This window comes from Lepeophtheirus salmonis, chromosome 6 (genome assembly GCF_016086655.4).
Source record: "Lepeophtheirus salmonis chromosome 6, UVic_Lsal_1.4, whole genome shotgun sequence".
NCBI classification, from domain to species: Eukaryota; Metazoa; Arthropoda; class Copepoda; order Siphonostomatoida; family Caligidae; genus Lepeophtheirus; species Lepeophtheirus salmonis.
This window is the reverse complement of record NC_052136.2, coordinates 6,554,219-6,570,367: the sequence shown is the minus strand read 5'-3', so window position 1 is coordinate 6,570,367 and position 16,149 is coordinate 6,554,219. Positions and strand designations below refer to the sequence as shown.

General features: G+C 31.9%; 1 long non-coding RNA gene across 1 annotated transcript; it reads left to right on the top strand.

Annotated features, from left to right (window-relative positions):
* The first annotated feature begins 10,915 nt into the window (after positions 1-10,915).
* Positions 10,916-15,125, top strand: LOC139905810 (uncharacterized). The gene is made up of 3 exons (XR_011780878.1): positions 10,916-14,361; positions 14,416-14,555; positions 14,618-15,125. It is a non-coding gene; the product is annotated as an uncharacterized lncRNA (long non-coding RNA).
* The last annotated feature ends 1,024 nt before the right edge of the window (positions 15,126-16,149 follow it).

Here is a 16,149-nt window from a genome sequence, read left to right as displayed (position 1 = left end):
TACCAAAAAAATAGTTCCAATCCTTTATTTTGTGTGGGGGTACTTGGGGGATCCTTAAAAACTACCTCCAATTCATCCATGAAACCCCTCTTTCTTGGTTGTATGTGATGCTTTGGTGGTGGCTTTTAACTATTCTATGCTACCTCCGGTACCCCGACCAACCAGAGGGCTTTGAACTAGATTGTGATATTAAATGGGGTCCTTGGATGTATTGGCAGTGGTTTTTAACAATCCCACTACCCCCGGGACACTGGGCAATCCGAGCTTGGAGAGTATTCAATCTTATTTTAAGAGGCCCTAAGCTATTTATTCCCCCCTGTCGGGGTGTTTGCATCTCCCTCCGCATGAAGAATTCTCGACAATCTTTTTGTCCAAATTCTTTTTCAAATGCATAATAAAATAAATATATATGTATTTAATTATAATATTTACCCTGTACTAATGTTAGAACATCATGTAATCGGCCTTGCTAGAATTTTCTATCTGATGTATTGTACCGACTTCTTGGCAAGACAGGCAGTTTTTGACAAAACACGTAACCACTAATACCCTTGTATTTCTATTAACCTTGCCCTGTACTACTACTATTTTAAATGTAGAAGGTTCTCCTCTTTATAGCAGTAATTCATTTTCTCCCCCACCCCAAATAATAAAATAGGCAGTTGATAATAACAAGGCTCTTAAATTTGATAGCCTTCCCCTCGTGCTCTTTTCTTCCTTATATACGAAGATATCAACTCTAGACATTAGGTAGGGTGGAATCAAATGAGTATATTTTTGATTTTGGAGAGACGAGTCTCAAGAAATTAAGTGAACTTTTCAAATGTTTCATGCTTCCATGATAATATTACAGGTCTTAGCAATCAATTCAATATAGACAAAATTAATTTAGAAGGAAATGAAACCCTGGAAATTTCAATCAAAGAAAAAAAGTTGATAACTTCAAAAAAAAAAAAATGAAAGCTTAACTTCATTTAAAGACTCTTACCTTTTTTTGATACGTAAGTTAATAATGTTTTTTTTTTGTAAATGTCCATTTAAAATAAAAATATTATTCTAATTTTTATCAATAATATGAAGAATTGATCGAGGAAAAAACATTTTCGTATTCCGAAAAAACAAGTAAATCTGAGGAAGTAGAGAGTGTTTATTTAGTATGCAAAGGAAAGCCGGAGATGGAAAGAAATGAAGGACACGAAATAATGTTCGAGGCATCCCACATTATATTGTTGGACGACACGACTACTTTTTTTTATCCCTTCTCAACCTCGACTGTCAAAAGGGAGAAGAATTGTGTCGGATCTGTCTAAGAAATCTACAAAGACTGGGGTCCTAATAAAATTTGTCAGTCCTAGGAACAGTCCTTATCGGTCTTTTATGGTAACTGCAACAGCTGAAATGACCTAGCTTTACTATGTTACTAACTATGTCCTTTTAACTGATTAACATAACTTCTTTCAAGAGACAAGACAGCTGAAGCTTAAATTAGGAGATGTGTGGGTAGATATTATTATTAAACATTCTAGCTATAATCTATTAATTTATTTGATTTCATATTATTCAATCCTAGCTATGAGTGAAGAAAAGCTTTAAAGATAGCTAGGACTGAAGAATCGAGGTATCGTTCCTTAGAACTGTTAAATGGTTAAAAAGATCGGGCCGATAAAAAAAAAAGACTGAAGGGGGAGACTGATTATAGAATCAGTCCTATGACTGATCATTGATCATACACTTGAGAGGAAACATTTAAAAACAAGAACAACACATGGTAGCTATACTTCTGTATTTTTCTTTTGCCAACTGTTAATTATTATTTGGATAATAGTTATTATCATATACATTATCAAAATAAGTATCAAAGGCAGAATATAAAATGAGACAGATTCCAATCGAAGGCCCTTGATTGGTGTGAATTAATATAAAAATCAAGCCCTTTAAAATAATTTTTTAATAATTAATTTAATTGATAATTTTTTTATATACTAACTCCTTTGTTTAAGAGGGGCTGTAGCTCTCAATAAAAAAAATAATAAGGAATTATTCCCTTCACTATATTTTTTTTGGTCAGAATGAAAAAACTTTCAGGAAATTAGGGCTAGAAATTATTTTTTGAAAAATTTATTTTCTTAAAAAGAAAATGTCATTCAGGCAAATTATGCAGCAGAGCACAAAATTTAATTTTTAGTGAATAGCTATGGATTTTTGAAATTTTTTTCCATGCCTCCCCCCTAAATATGGAGTCTCTATGGAGTCCTTTGGTGAGAGTTATGGAATTCTAGATACCTGGAATAATCATGCATAATTTTTATTTCTTTTTGAAGAGAATAGCAAGGTGTGATTTGATAAAAAAATTCAACGTAATTTTTTACTTCTTTCCTACTAGTAAAGGAAGACATAATAATCTCCATGGGGGATTATTCAAGTGTCATAGCCCATATATTAATTTGGAAAAAAGGGATGGATTTTTGGGTAACCTGATTAAGGTAGACAAAAAAATCTTTTAGTCCTAAAAACTTACTGATTTAATGTATTATGCTTCTCTGCTACTTCCAACCAAATACTCTCAATCAGTCTTGTACCCCTTCACCTTTTCCCCGTTTAATCGTTCATTTTGTAAAAACTTTCCGTTCTTCCTCCATTTTTTTCTCGCTCATTCGTTTATTTTTCCCCCTTTCAATTGTTCATTTTTGAATTATTTTTATATATAAAACCCTTTTTCTTTCTCAATATATAAAAATGAACGTCAAAGGCGTAGCTACTACTAAAAGAAAGGGGGCCTGAGAAGTAAAGAGCTTACTATAAAATACTGGTAAAAATGATGTTCTCAATTTTTATAAAATGTTGTACAATTAATTCAAATAGTCTTTTTTGAACACCCTCAAAATAGCCTCCTTCTATTCAAGGCAACTTCCAATTTATTTTCAACAGGCTCCCTCTTTTAAAAAACCGCTGTATACATATATATATATATATTCAGAGTAACCTTATTTAGGTAGACCTGTGGCATAGACAATATAGGCAAATTCTAAGGGTACTGCTCATTGAGGGTACGCCATAATGGGTGCAAATAAAAAAATGTGAGTCCCAACTTAACCCAACTTCTGGGTCGGGGTCAATTATTCCAACGTGATAGTTGGGCCGAGTTTAGTCCAATATACTTAGGACTGGTCGGGCTTCATTTTTTTATTTTCTTCCTGATTTTTTTTTTTTGGAGGGGCCTCTGATTGGTTTTTAATGTCTTTGCTGATTTTTTCAAAACGCTGTCAATTCCTCCTATGTCCTCATCTACCATATATCCACAGTGGTCTTAGTTTTGTCTATATTGTTGACCTATTCAGACAGATGGGTTCTGTTATTTTTTTACTTTATTTTTTATTGTTAGATACATTAATGCAAGACTTTGGGATGGGGGTTGGGGTGCTTGCCGTGGGAAAGGACAAAGTAAGTCACGAATCAATATTTTCGGCTAAAACCCAACCTGAATGCACTGCCCCACCAGTTAAGAACTGCATTTCTTAGTATGAAAGTAATAAGTGAGTATCAACGGGTATACACTATACATATATGCGTGCAGTTGTAATATTTGTAATTAATTGTGAAAGCAAGTGAAAAATGTCTTGGTCATAATTTTTTTATTTTACCAGGGCAGTTTTTTGCTATTATTTCTACCTTCAAGAAAATAACAACTCTAGCTATAAACTATTGGTGTATCAATTAAAAAATAGATAGATTTGAGTCACAAGTGTAGAAAGTAGAATATATTCTAATTCTCCTTTTAATAAATAAAATAATTGTTAACTATAGTTTAGTTATCTAAGTGATATATTATGTGAGATGATAAGATAAATTTATGGGAGTCTTTCGAGAAAGATCTGCTTTGACAAGTCTGCAAATTGTCCTTCATGGGAGCAGATGAGCCTTTTGAACATATCAAGAGTAGTTTTAGAGAATAACTCTGCTAGTCAACTGACCCCCCTATAAGTACTGTATGGCTTTGCTGCCCAATGTCGGATGATACCTACATTATAGAACATTAATCTTCATGGTCTCCATGTTTTGGATTCGTTCTATTCTAAAATTCACCAAGAGGTCCTTGAGGAGTATGACTTGAGGTGTTTTTTTTTCCAACGAGGCTCCATTTTTAAATTCTTCATGTAATAATTTGTTGGGGTCTCTCTTGAGGTGGATAAATTGATGGAAATAAATGAGGTTAAATCGAAAGTTGGGACAGCTCAATACTGGTCTGCAATGGGAATGGTCGTTTTTTATTAGGAAAAGAGGACAAATGGAGCTCTGACTACAAGTGTCATATATTGATGGAACCTTTTTTGAGGAGGCTACAGAAGAGGGCGTTATTGAATTCGGAAATTATTAAGTTTTTAGAGTTTACCTCAGAGCAAGGATATATTCCATAATACATTAAAATAAATATAGTTTACAAATTATGCTTAAATTTGTGTTCCTTCTTTTCAACTTGTTTGCTGAAAATATTTTATTTGCTCTTCAGTTTTAAATTCATTTATGGGAAGATACTCATTTCACACATGTATCCCCATCGGAGAGGATCATGTCATGAAGATTCCACCCACTAGATGTAAAAATAATTATTCTCCAATGATAATTTAAAATATTTGAAACAATATATCGACAATTGGCAATTTTAATTTACATATTTCTTAAGTGGTTTGCTATTAATGGGATGTTCCTTGAGTTTTTATCAAGTTAGATATCTCGTTCATGACCATTTAATGTGTCCATTAGTAACTTGAATTCATATTAAAACATTTTAACGGTCACATTTATCGCAAGCTCCTAGTATAAGAGTACATTTAAGGTCAATTTTCCATGGGAAAATTCTTTATATCTACCCTGTAGGATGATGCTCGTGTACAATCACTTATCATATTCCATGGAAAAAAATCGGTACCGAAAGCGAAGATCCAGAAGATATATTGGCAGAAAATAGGAGAAAGTGGATCATTTCAAGGAAACACTTATCTAAGGAGATATGAAGGAATTTGGGGATTCCTTTATAATATAAATGATATGCCTTTAGGCATAACGCTGTGTAATTTTACCTAATCTAGAGACCATTCTCCTTGCTTGAACCTCCAATTCGAAAAAAGAAATGCCGAACCTGGACGTTGATGCATCCGTATTAATTTATAAATATGGATTGAATTTCCGGAAGATAAATTCTACAATTATTTTAAGTAACTCAGACTCTAAGGTGACAATCTGATGAAAGGTTTATAAGGGTCATATTTTTGTTCCGTTCAAAGTGAGTCTTCTCGTCATCAAAAAGATCGTCTGCCCCCTCGAAGGGCAGGTTGCAGAGCTTACAGGCTAAAACATTATCCCAAGACTCAAATACATTATTCTTATCATCGGACATAATTAATTTATAATTAAAAAGTAAAATAATTAACTCAATATAACTTTATAAAGACTAGAATATCAATTTGATTAAATCATAGAAATAATTTTGATGCATAGCCGGAAACGACATATTTTGGCTGTCAACACAAAAGTAAGCTAGAATTTAGTTAATTATTGTCAATTTCTATCAACAAAAAAGACCATATCGTGCCCAAAGATAGCCCGTAAATCAAATAAAGGTTTTAAATAATAGCTAAAAATTTTTGGTATCTCAATTTATCCTACAAATTTTAATAATAAGCCTATAATTGACTCAAATATCTCATAAATATTGCTCAGTATATATACATATCTGCTGTAAAATAATAAATTGTTTCCTTTTCTTGATGTTTGTTCAAGATTGTTTATAGTTTGACGTACCATATATCTGCTGACACAGATGTGCAGAGGCGTCGTTATCATTTGGGGTGACTCAAATGATGATGCTCTCTGCTAACGAGTAAATTTTATGCAGTGGGCCGTCATAGCAGGGTTTTTATTTATCAAATACTATTGTTATTATTCTTTAATTCTTGAAGAGATAACGTCTACGTATAAATTAAGTTTCGGTCCCTTTTTTTTTGACTGACCGAAAGTGCTTAAAAATTTAGAATCCTATATACAATTATTTTTTAAAATACGACTAAATTACAGCAATCACTAGAGTTGTAAATCGAAATCATTCACAGTATATCTCATAAACCGAAAATGGACGTAGTAACTCTTACAATTTGAGGAATTTTTGGGAAGAGAGGGGCATAGCTGTCATGACGTTTCAATTGATTTTCATTAGATTAAGGAAATAAATGCAAATCCTACTCCTTATATAACAAGGATATATGTAGACAGGAATTACTTCGATGTCGATCCTCAATTCTACTCAAAGTCCAACAAGGACTTACACATAAAACTCCCAAAAAAATCTTCATCGTTACTTTCTGTCTTTCAATAGCGCACATACATTAAAGGTTCTCTCCTCAATAATTAAAGCTTTGGAAAATGAAAAAAAAAAAAAAAAAAAACCAAAACTATTCAGTTCACCAACAATAACCAAACTCGAACGCTAAAAATACAATCACTTTCTTCATTGAGCTTGAATATTATATGCGCTGAAACATCTTTTAGAGGTCAGCAATCGGAAAATGTTTTTTTGGAGTATGATTTCTGTCATTTCACCATCCTTTTTAATGGACACGATGCACTGTCTGAAGCGTATTTTGAGGAAAACACGGAGCAATTGTTGTTTAAATCTTCTCATAACATATTTGAGTTTTGCCGTCAAGGAGCTGATTATTGGGTGATATGTAGCTTTTTCTCCAAATGGGTTGTCTAGGATTGTCAAAATCCCACGTAATGATAATCCTTATTATAAAGCTTCCCAAGGTACCAAAAGGCCAAATATGGACGTAGATACAATATTATACGTATGTAAGTATGTCATAGTTTTCATCGTCTTAAAGGATTAGATACTATGAGGAGGATATCCATTGTTTAGCTCATAATTGACACTTCTCTCACAAGACAATTAAGAAATAAGAAAATAAACTATCAACATAACTGGGAGAAGATTTAAGAGTAATATCAATACAAAATAAGCCATACTACAAGGGCCATTTGTTAATTATCGTGCCTTAAGTAATTATCTATATTATGTTGGCCTCTAGTTCAATAATCATGTTATCAGAAAAGGTAAAATACCTCTTGCATGTCTTGGTTTTCAACATAAATATATAAGAATCAGGCTAGTAGTAAAAGTGGAAAAGGTTCAACCAATCCGCTCCACACACATTTGGAGATATTATTTGAGTGACAAGATTATTTTGGAGAAGCTGTTTAAAAGAACTTTATTAGATGATTGTGATAAATAGTGATGTCAAATAGTGCATAAAAATGTAGTAAATATGCAAATAAAATACTCAAAAATGAAAATGAAAATGCAGAAAAAGGCCAAAGATATATGGCAATTTTTTTCAAAAAAATTGATTTTCTGAAAAAAAAATTGAAAAATTAAATTAAATTATGAATACTAAATTTTGTGGAAAAAAAATTAAAATATTAAATTTTCTAGTAAAAAAATTTTAATTGGGAAGGGGCACAGCCCCTCCAGCCCACTCCCTGCAGATGCCTCTGATATCATAGCTCTTTTTGATCATATGATTTAAAAATAGGCTATAGCTTTTTAGGCCAATATATTACCAGAGTTGATGGATAAATTTATAAGAAGTATCTCAAAATAATTATGAACATTGAAAAAATACAAAATTAATTTTCTTCTTTAACAAAATCAAAAGAAAACGGAGGGAATATTAGGAACATGTTTGTATAAATAATTTAAACGTACATGAACGCCAGAATCACAGATTCCAAATTTCGACATTATTGAAGAAAGTTAATGCATCCTAATTAAACTTGATTGGGTACTGAAAAATTTAAGAATATAACACAGTCCTTACACATATTTGATATGAGTTAAAGAAAAAAACAATCATAAGAAAAATCGCAGCTTTTATCATTTTTTTAAATCCAAGAACCTAAAAGTCCGAATTATTAACAACTATCGGAAAAAATAGCAAAAACATTCAGTTCTTTCTCGATAACACTTTCCAAAATGTTATGGTTATTATGGATTTCTTGCTACATCTGCAAGAACATATTATAACCTGCACTTTACTGATGAGGGCTTCCACCTTAAAAGACCTAGGAAGATTCGGATCGGTGGCCACTACCCAATCAGTTTCTGACGTCGAGACTTGTTGTTTTTCTTTTAATTTTACTTCACACACTCTTACCAATTGATGCACCCTATTACACCCCTAGAAAATATGTGCTGAAATTTTCTATTTTCTCGCTACAGAATGTGCAGTTCATACTCTCATCCTCGTTATATATGTATATGTTAATAATAAATATATGAATCATTTCCAAGGGTCCTAAGAATATATATATAGGTTATAATAGAACATTTGTAAGTCAATTTAAACAGGAATAATCATACCAGAAAAAGATAACATATATGCTTGCAGAATCAAACATGGAAAACTCAATGTGCGTAGGCTCATGTCCGGTCGTTCCTAGAGAAGGAAATATATTTCAGGTAAATGGACTTCAAAGAAGATTCCCAGGTAATTGGAGTATTTTTAATACTCTAATATGAACAATTTAAATAACATTAAAAAAAGTTTTTAAACTTGAGCTAAAATTCTTAGGTATCTCAACTCATCCAATAAATTTGAATACAAGTCCTTAATGGACTCAAATATGTCTATGGTATATACGAGGTGTCTTAAAAAAGTAAGATGAACTTTTCAAAGTTTGGAGGCAACGTACATTTGGTATCCTCGATACCATTTTATATTCTAGTACACTCGTCACGAACATATATTTACTCTTTCAGCTATATAATATACTTAGTTTGTTTGTGAGAGGCATAACGGTTAGAAGTATCTTGCGTTTTCGGCGATTTTTGCTATTTCCATTGGGCACTTCCATTGAGACGATTAGGCTTTGGTTTTGATCTCATAACCATATACCCATGATTTGTCACCAGTTATGACCCTTGTGAACAAATAAAGCTCATCATTGACGTCTGTCAACAGCTCATGAACGACGATTCTTTTAGTTGAAATTAAGCATTTTTGGAACAAACTTCGCTGTCACTCGTCTCATGCCCAAAACGTTCGAAAATAATTTATGGGATAAGCCAACCGATATGTCAATACCTTCAGCATATTCTCTGATATTCATTTTCTTTCCCTACTTCAAGGTCTGCATCTGTTGTTAACGTGCTTGTGCTTCCTGAGCGAGGCTTGTCATTGGCATCTTTCTGGCCATCTTGGAAGAATTTGTACCTTGTTAAACAAACAAAACATATTATATTGCTGAAATAGTAAATATATGTACGTGCTGAGTGTAGTCAGCTAAAAAATAAAAAAATCGAACATGTACCTTGGTACGAAATTCGATGAGTCATGGTGTGACAAGGGAGGAAGGGGATCAGGATATAAACAAATTCATTGACAAGAATGACTCTGATCTCAATCCTCAATTATATTCTGAGTCCAACAAGGACTTACAATTGTAACCCCGCAACGAATCCTCAGGGTTACTCTTTGTCTTTTATGTGCACACAAGAATGTTCAATTATGTTTTGAGTATAATTGAATGTATTAGGAAAGGAAGTTCACTACTTGGGAGTTAAATATTTATTAACATAACCAAGGAAAAAAAAATTCTTCAGATTACCAATTCCTAAAAAATGGACCAGCTAAAAAATACACACGATTTACATCACTATATATATACATGTATACGTGTACTATCCACTCACGATATTTGTGGCAACCCACCTTAAGTTTATCAAAGCCCCCTCCACAAAATACTACGATGAATTGTAGTCACTAGAAAAGTTGTGCTAAAATTGAATTTGATCATTTTTATTAATTAAGACCCCCACTACCCTAATGTTTACTCAGACTCAGGCTAAAATAGGCCCAAGTCTACATTGTCCCATTCCTACATAGACGGTTTGTATGTATAGCTTCCCTCGACCTTCTACAAACGAATAAAGATAAAAGGCTTTCTCTATGACAAACATCATCCCAGTGACGAGTTCCTCAAAGGAAATACTTTCATCCAAGTTCAAACTGATATGTCCAAACATATATAAAAATATTCTTGAACCAGCTCTTACTGAATACCAATGGTAGCTGATAGATATAAACAATTTCACCATGTCATTATAATTTATGGGGGGAGGAGGCAAAAGAAACAATAACACTTCCAAATTTATTAATGATTCAATTTAACATGTAACATGGTTTCCATTTCATTTAATTAATTATAATATTCAACAATTTGCATGAATGAATTTATTTTGGTCGAAAATGAACGATTCATTCGAGACAAAAAAATGAACAAATGAGTCCCCTGAATGGGAAATTCTCAGTAATTGAACGAATGAAAGAAACCCATCATTTTTGAACAATGGATATGTAAAAACAGATAGAGTCTTGATGAGTGTAAAAATCATGCCTGAGATTATGTAGTAAATAATAGGGTTGATATATGATAGACACCATATATCTGCTAATGATATTGGAATATTTAAAATACAAATAATTAAGTATAAAATAACGCAAATTGCGAAAAGATAATTTTTTTAGAAATTTAGGCTCCCCGGAATTCGAGTTATTTTTATACATGGACTGTGAAGAAAGAATAGGGATAAGTTGGGAATTGTCATTGGTAAAGGATCGAAATCCGTTGAAGCCAAAAATTAAAGAAATAAGTATATATTGGTAAGTTGGAAGATTTATCATTAATTATCTATCTCTATTTACAATATTCAACCGTATTAGCAAGCAAGGATCACTTTCTATAGCTTATAATAGCACAGGCTTCGAGCAAATAAAAAATCGAGTTAAGTCAATTTTTTGAGTACAGTCGAGTTGGAGTTTCCTGATTATTTTCACATAAATGATGTAATGTGGTATCTCCTTTTTAATACAATACAGGTGTGCGCGTCTAAAACTGAACACTCCTTTAAATTTTGCGCCATTTTGAAACCAATTTATACTTTGAGGCTAGTTATAAATAAAACTCCAGCAAAATCTAAATAACAACAGTGAAACAACAGCCGATAATATGGAGAGACGTCGAGTCGCAATTTTAGAACTTTCCTCGAGGGGAAAAACTCCCACTGAAATTGCACAGGTTCTGACCTGCAGCCGCACCACCGTTTACAGCGTAGTAGACAAAGGGACTCCTGAGGTGACCACAAGATCTAAGTCAAGGCCTCGAAGGTCGGACGAAATGATTGCTGCCGTGAAAAAGTCTGTCGAGGACAAGAGAGGCAAGGTCACCGTCAGCGGCCTCTACAGGGAGTTCAACGGCAGCAGAAGGACCATGGCCCGGTTAGTTAAGGCAGATCTTGGCCTTAAGGTCTATAAGAGAACCCCTCGTCAAGCCCTCAAGCCGTAAAGTTTAAAAGAGAGTTCAGTTTTAGATCCGCACACCTGCATCAACTCTTCTTTTAAGAAAGTTTCCCAGAAGCATATATAGTTAAATTAACCTAAAGATTATAAACGGCTTTAATTAAGTTTAGTTTCCCACAGAGTTTGCGGAATACTGGATTAGAACACTCGTTTATAATCATCCCGTTCCTATTGTATGATATTCTCTTTGTGCGCTCAGAGGGTTTTTGACACTTTCTTATTGCATCCTCGTGATGCTCATACTATTAGCAATAATGATAGATATTTTTGGGTTCAGAATGTTGGAGTGTACTCGTATATGTAAATCCTGCTGCCTCTCAATATATCGATAAGTAAAGAGGAGGTATGTAGATAGGTAGATGGGGAGGGGAATGTCAATGTCTTCTAATTTTGATCAGTGGCAACCCTCATAATACGTGAAAGGGATCCTATTACTACAAACTATTAGTTATTAAGTCTATGTACAATATACGTAGGTCGTTATTTTTCATGCCTCTTTTACGATTATCACTTTCCACCTTATTTTTTTGTTATTCCCCTCTATCTATGACAAAAAACACGATGGTACAATCATTTAATAATTGATTGAGATTATTATCAAGAATATGTCAAAAAACTGGAGTCTATTAAAATAAATTATCTCTTTCTCTGATATGCTTATCATGGTCTTCTTATAAGGCATAGATATATGTAGATTATTATTCATACATGCCTATAGGCTACACGCTGACAAACCAAAAAATAAGAAAACCCCTCAAATTGCATTATTATCCAATTTTTTAGTATGGAGCTAACCTAATAATTCAATTAATATGTATAGATATAGTTTAAAGTATCTCAAAATGTACCCCCTATGATTTAATAACGACAAATAATTTGTTTTCAACACTTCCACAACTGGACTCCATAATATCTTCATCCCTTTCCCCCTGGTCATTGCTTGTAAAAACAATTTTATAAGTACTGGGTGCACTAGGTGACCGCTTCCCGATAAAAGATACTGTGGCTCCCCAACTGAAATATAGACATAAACAAAATTACATTTTGTTGTAAAAATAAAACTGCAAAATCTGCTTCACATTCGTAATAGACATCGATTGATATCAAGAATATTGCCTGATCCGATATTATTAACAAATTATTTTACTAGCCGATGTTTCACAAATGATTAGATAAACCCAGATCCCTGAAAGCATTCATATCTTAAAGATCGTTAGTGGACTTTACGGCGATTTCACCGGAGGGGAATTTGGCCGAAAAAGGATATTTGATATATACTATTGTATATTTTAATCCATTTTAAAATCATAGCATGATACATAGGTATTGTTCGTTAAGTATATATGTCATAAAGTTATATAGGTACATTATTTAGTGTTATTTCACATAAAATATTTTTGTATTAATTATATTTATTAATGATTATTATATAAACACAATACAGTAGTATGTAGTTCGAATCTTTACCGTTGTATTACTTTAAATAAATTAAATAATAAACAAACAAAACTCGAATGGAAGAAGTGCTCATTACTTCTCTGGTATCAATTATATTATTGGAAAATGTATCACGGATTGACGAACAAGTATAATATCAGGGACATAAATCCAAGTCTCAGTGCCTCACTAGAGCCCTCAGCCTGTATTTCTGACACATTATGGATCATAAAAATGTGGAAATCACGGCTCTTGCCTGATATTATGCTTTTGAATGATAATTAATTGATAAGGATCATTAATGAATATAATTAATAAAAAAATATATTCCTGCAAAAGAGCACTAATTAATTTACTTTATATGACAAATAGGTAGAGCCTATGAATAATATCTATTTATCATACTACCATTTTAAATTGAATTAAAATATAGAGTCGCATATATCAATATATTTAATATTTTTTTCGGGGCAAATGTCCCAAATGGTCTTTCGGCGAAATTCCTTTCGACAAAAACTATTTCTGTCAATTGTCCTAGTGGCCTTAAAGATACGATATTTAGTTTGTTGGTGAATGCTTTACTTAATCGGAAGGGATGACTCCTTAAATGCGAAATTATTTGCATAAAAACATTTTATTTATCAAGTACGGATATATCAAATTAGCCCCCCTTTAGCGATTTTTATGCAATCACAAAAAAACTGGATAAGTTTTGTCATAGCATAAATCATATCTTGGATTTTTTTACTTAATGTCATTTCCAGTGAGGCAAATTTTGATTCGTACTCCTCTTAAGAAAGTCGTAAGTCATAATCACAAACGTATTATATGTAAGGGTGATAATTTTGGTAAGAATAGAAAAGCGTGCGAGGAGAAGAGAAGAAATACTTATGGCATCATTGATTAAATAATATACATCTTCTTCTATCAATCATGAACGTAATCAAACCCCCCTTTATTATTCAATATTAATATAATAATATTAGATGGGGATAGTGGATAGAGAACTGAATAAAATGCCTAAAATAACGTCGCCTTCTGTCTGGATTTCTGAAAATGGAGGCCTAGGAATTTGGAAAATACTTACCGGATGAGAAACAGATGGTTTGTCGGATTTGTCGATATAAATGTGCCTTCAGTCCCCTGTCTAGAATTACACGCCACTCATTATCATCATACCAAGAGCATGAATATTCATCTAAAAAATCAAGTTAGTGATGAATACATCAAGTCAGACTTTAACTCTGATCTCACAAAGATGCTTATTGTATGTAATAGACCCTTATCCATTGCTAATCATCTATGTTCAAAAAATTTATGGAGAAACACACGGGTAAACCTATCCCTTCACGAGGAACCATCATTTAATTAATGGAGGATGTTGTTACTGATGTCATTTATAGAAATACATATAAAAATGTTTTGAGTCATCCACACCAAATGACGATCAAGTTATCAGTAAAAAGTATTTACGAATATCGAAATGGAACTCTGAATTTTGTACTATCTCACAGTAAGTATTCAATCTTTTTTTTAAATCTAACCATAAAATATGATTCTATTTTAGCTAAACATATCAAGAATTATGATACACAACTCATTAAATAGTAAAAACAACTGCTTAAATGGTCACAACAACGGGGGTAGTAGCTTTGGATGGTTTGCAACTAGTTTGTCTGAGACTACTTACTTCGCTTTAAGACTTGGGTATGATAATTAGGTTTTCCAATATTACATAGTCAATAAATATTACTTTTTTATCACTTAAGGATTAGCTATAGTTGATAAGCTCCAAGAATTGGTGTTCAGAAAACTCATAAAAGGCAAAAACAACTGCTTAAATGGTCACAACAACGGGGGTAGTTACATTGGGTGTAGCATTATAATTAGCAATTGTGTATATCCTTCATGATAATAATATGGTGTTATATAAGCATAAATAACGGGGAAAAATCTTTTTTGATGCTCTTAATAAGGAGTAATATCACCGGATATTACTACATAATTAGCTTTTGCTCTAAATCTTTAAGATGGATTTATTTGTAACATTTTTTTTATTAGTATATTTATTGTCTAATTTTATGATTTTGACATTTACTTTATTATTAATAATTAGTTAGATCTCATCGGTAGAGATATATCTATCCTGTGCACAATTGTATATAGAAACTTCCACATGAAGAAGAGGGGTGATTATCTTTTTGATTAAACTCCACGTCTCGCTTGTGTTTAGCAATTTAAAGTTATGCCATATTTAACTTAATTCATGTCAGAACAACAAAATATTATCTGGATCAATCTATTATTTCATTATTCTGTATTTATAATTTATTGTTATTATTAGTTGTATGATTCTGATTGTTTAATTTTGTAAATTTAACATAAATGTATGATGGTTTATTTTTTATTATGTAGATTATATTTAATTAAAGCCTTCTTTTTTAAACTTGGAACTTCAAATATATTTCGAAATACTCTACATTGTCGTTTCATTAGCTATTATTCTGAGAATAAGGTTCATAATGAATTACAATTTCATGGAGTGTGACGTTTTCAAATCTATTGTAACGGATAAAAAACGTCGAAGTCAATTATACGTAGTATATCTTCATTAAACATTTTGCTAAAAATACTTTCGTTACACCCTCAAAAATCATAATAAAGCAGGCAGATGATAATCACATCAGTATTTTAAACAATGATACCATATGTCTTTTTCCCCCCTTCTCCTTGCACGCGTTTTTCTCTACAATATTATCAACTATAATTATATGTGATCAAGGGCGTCTGCAAGGGTTGTAGCCCTCCTGACATTAAGGAGCCTTTACTGTTTACTAGAAAATTTAATATTTGATTTTTTTGAAGAAAAAACTGAATATTTGAAAATTAATTTTAGAAATTTTTTCCAAAAAATTTAATTTAAAAAAATTTCCCTTTTTGTGAATAATTGTGAATTTTTGAATTTTTTTTTCAAAAAATGTAAATTTTTAGTAAATAATTGGGGATTTTTGGAAAAAATTTTGAAAAAAAAAAAAAATAATTTTTTGAATAGCTGAGGATTTTTGAAATTTTTTCTACAAAATGTAATATTTAAAATTTAATTTGTGAAAATTTTGACAAAAAAATAGTTTTTTTGAATAGCTGAGGATTTTTTAAATTATTTTCCTCAAAATGTAATATTTAAAATTTAATTTGTGAAAATTTTGACAAAAACAAATAATTTTTTTGAATAGCTGAGTATTTTTGAAATTTTTTCCACAAAATATAATATTTGAAATTTAATTTTTGAAAGTTTTTGTGA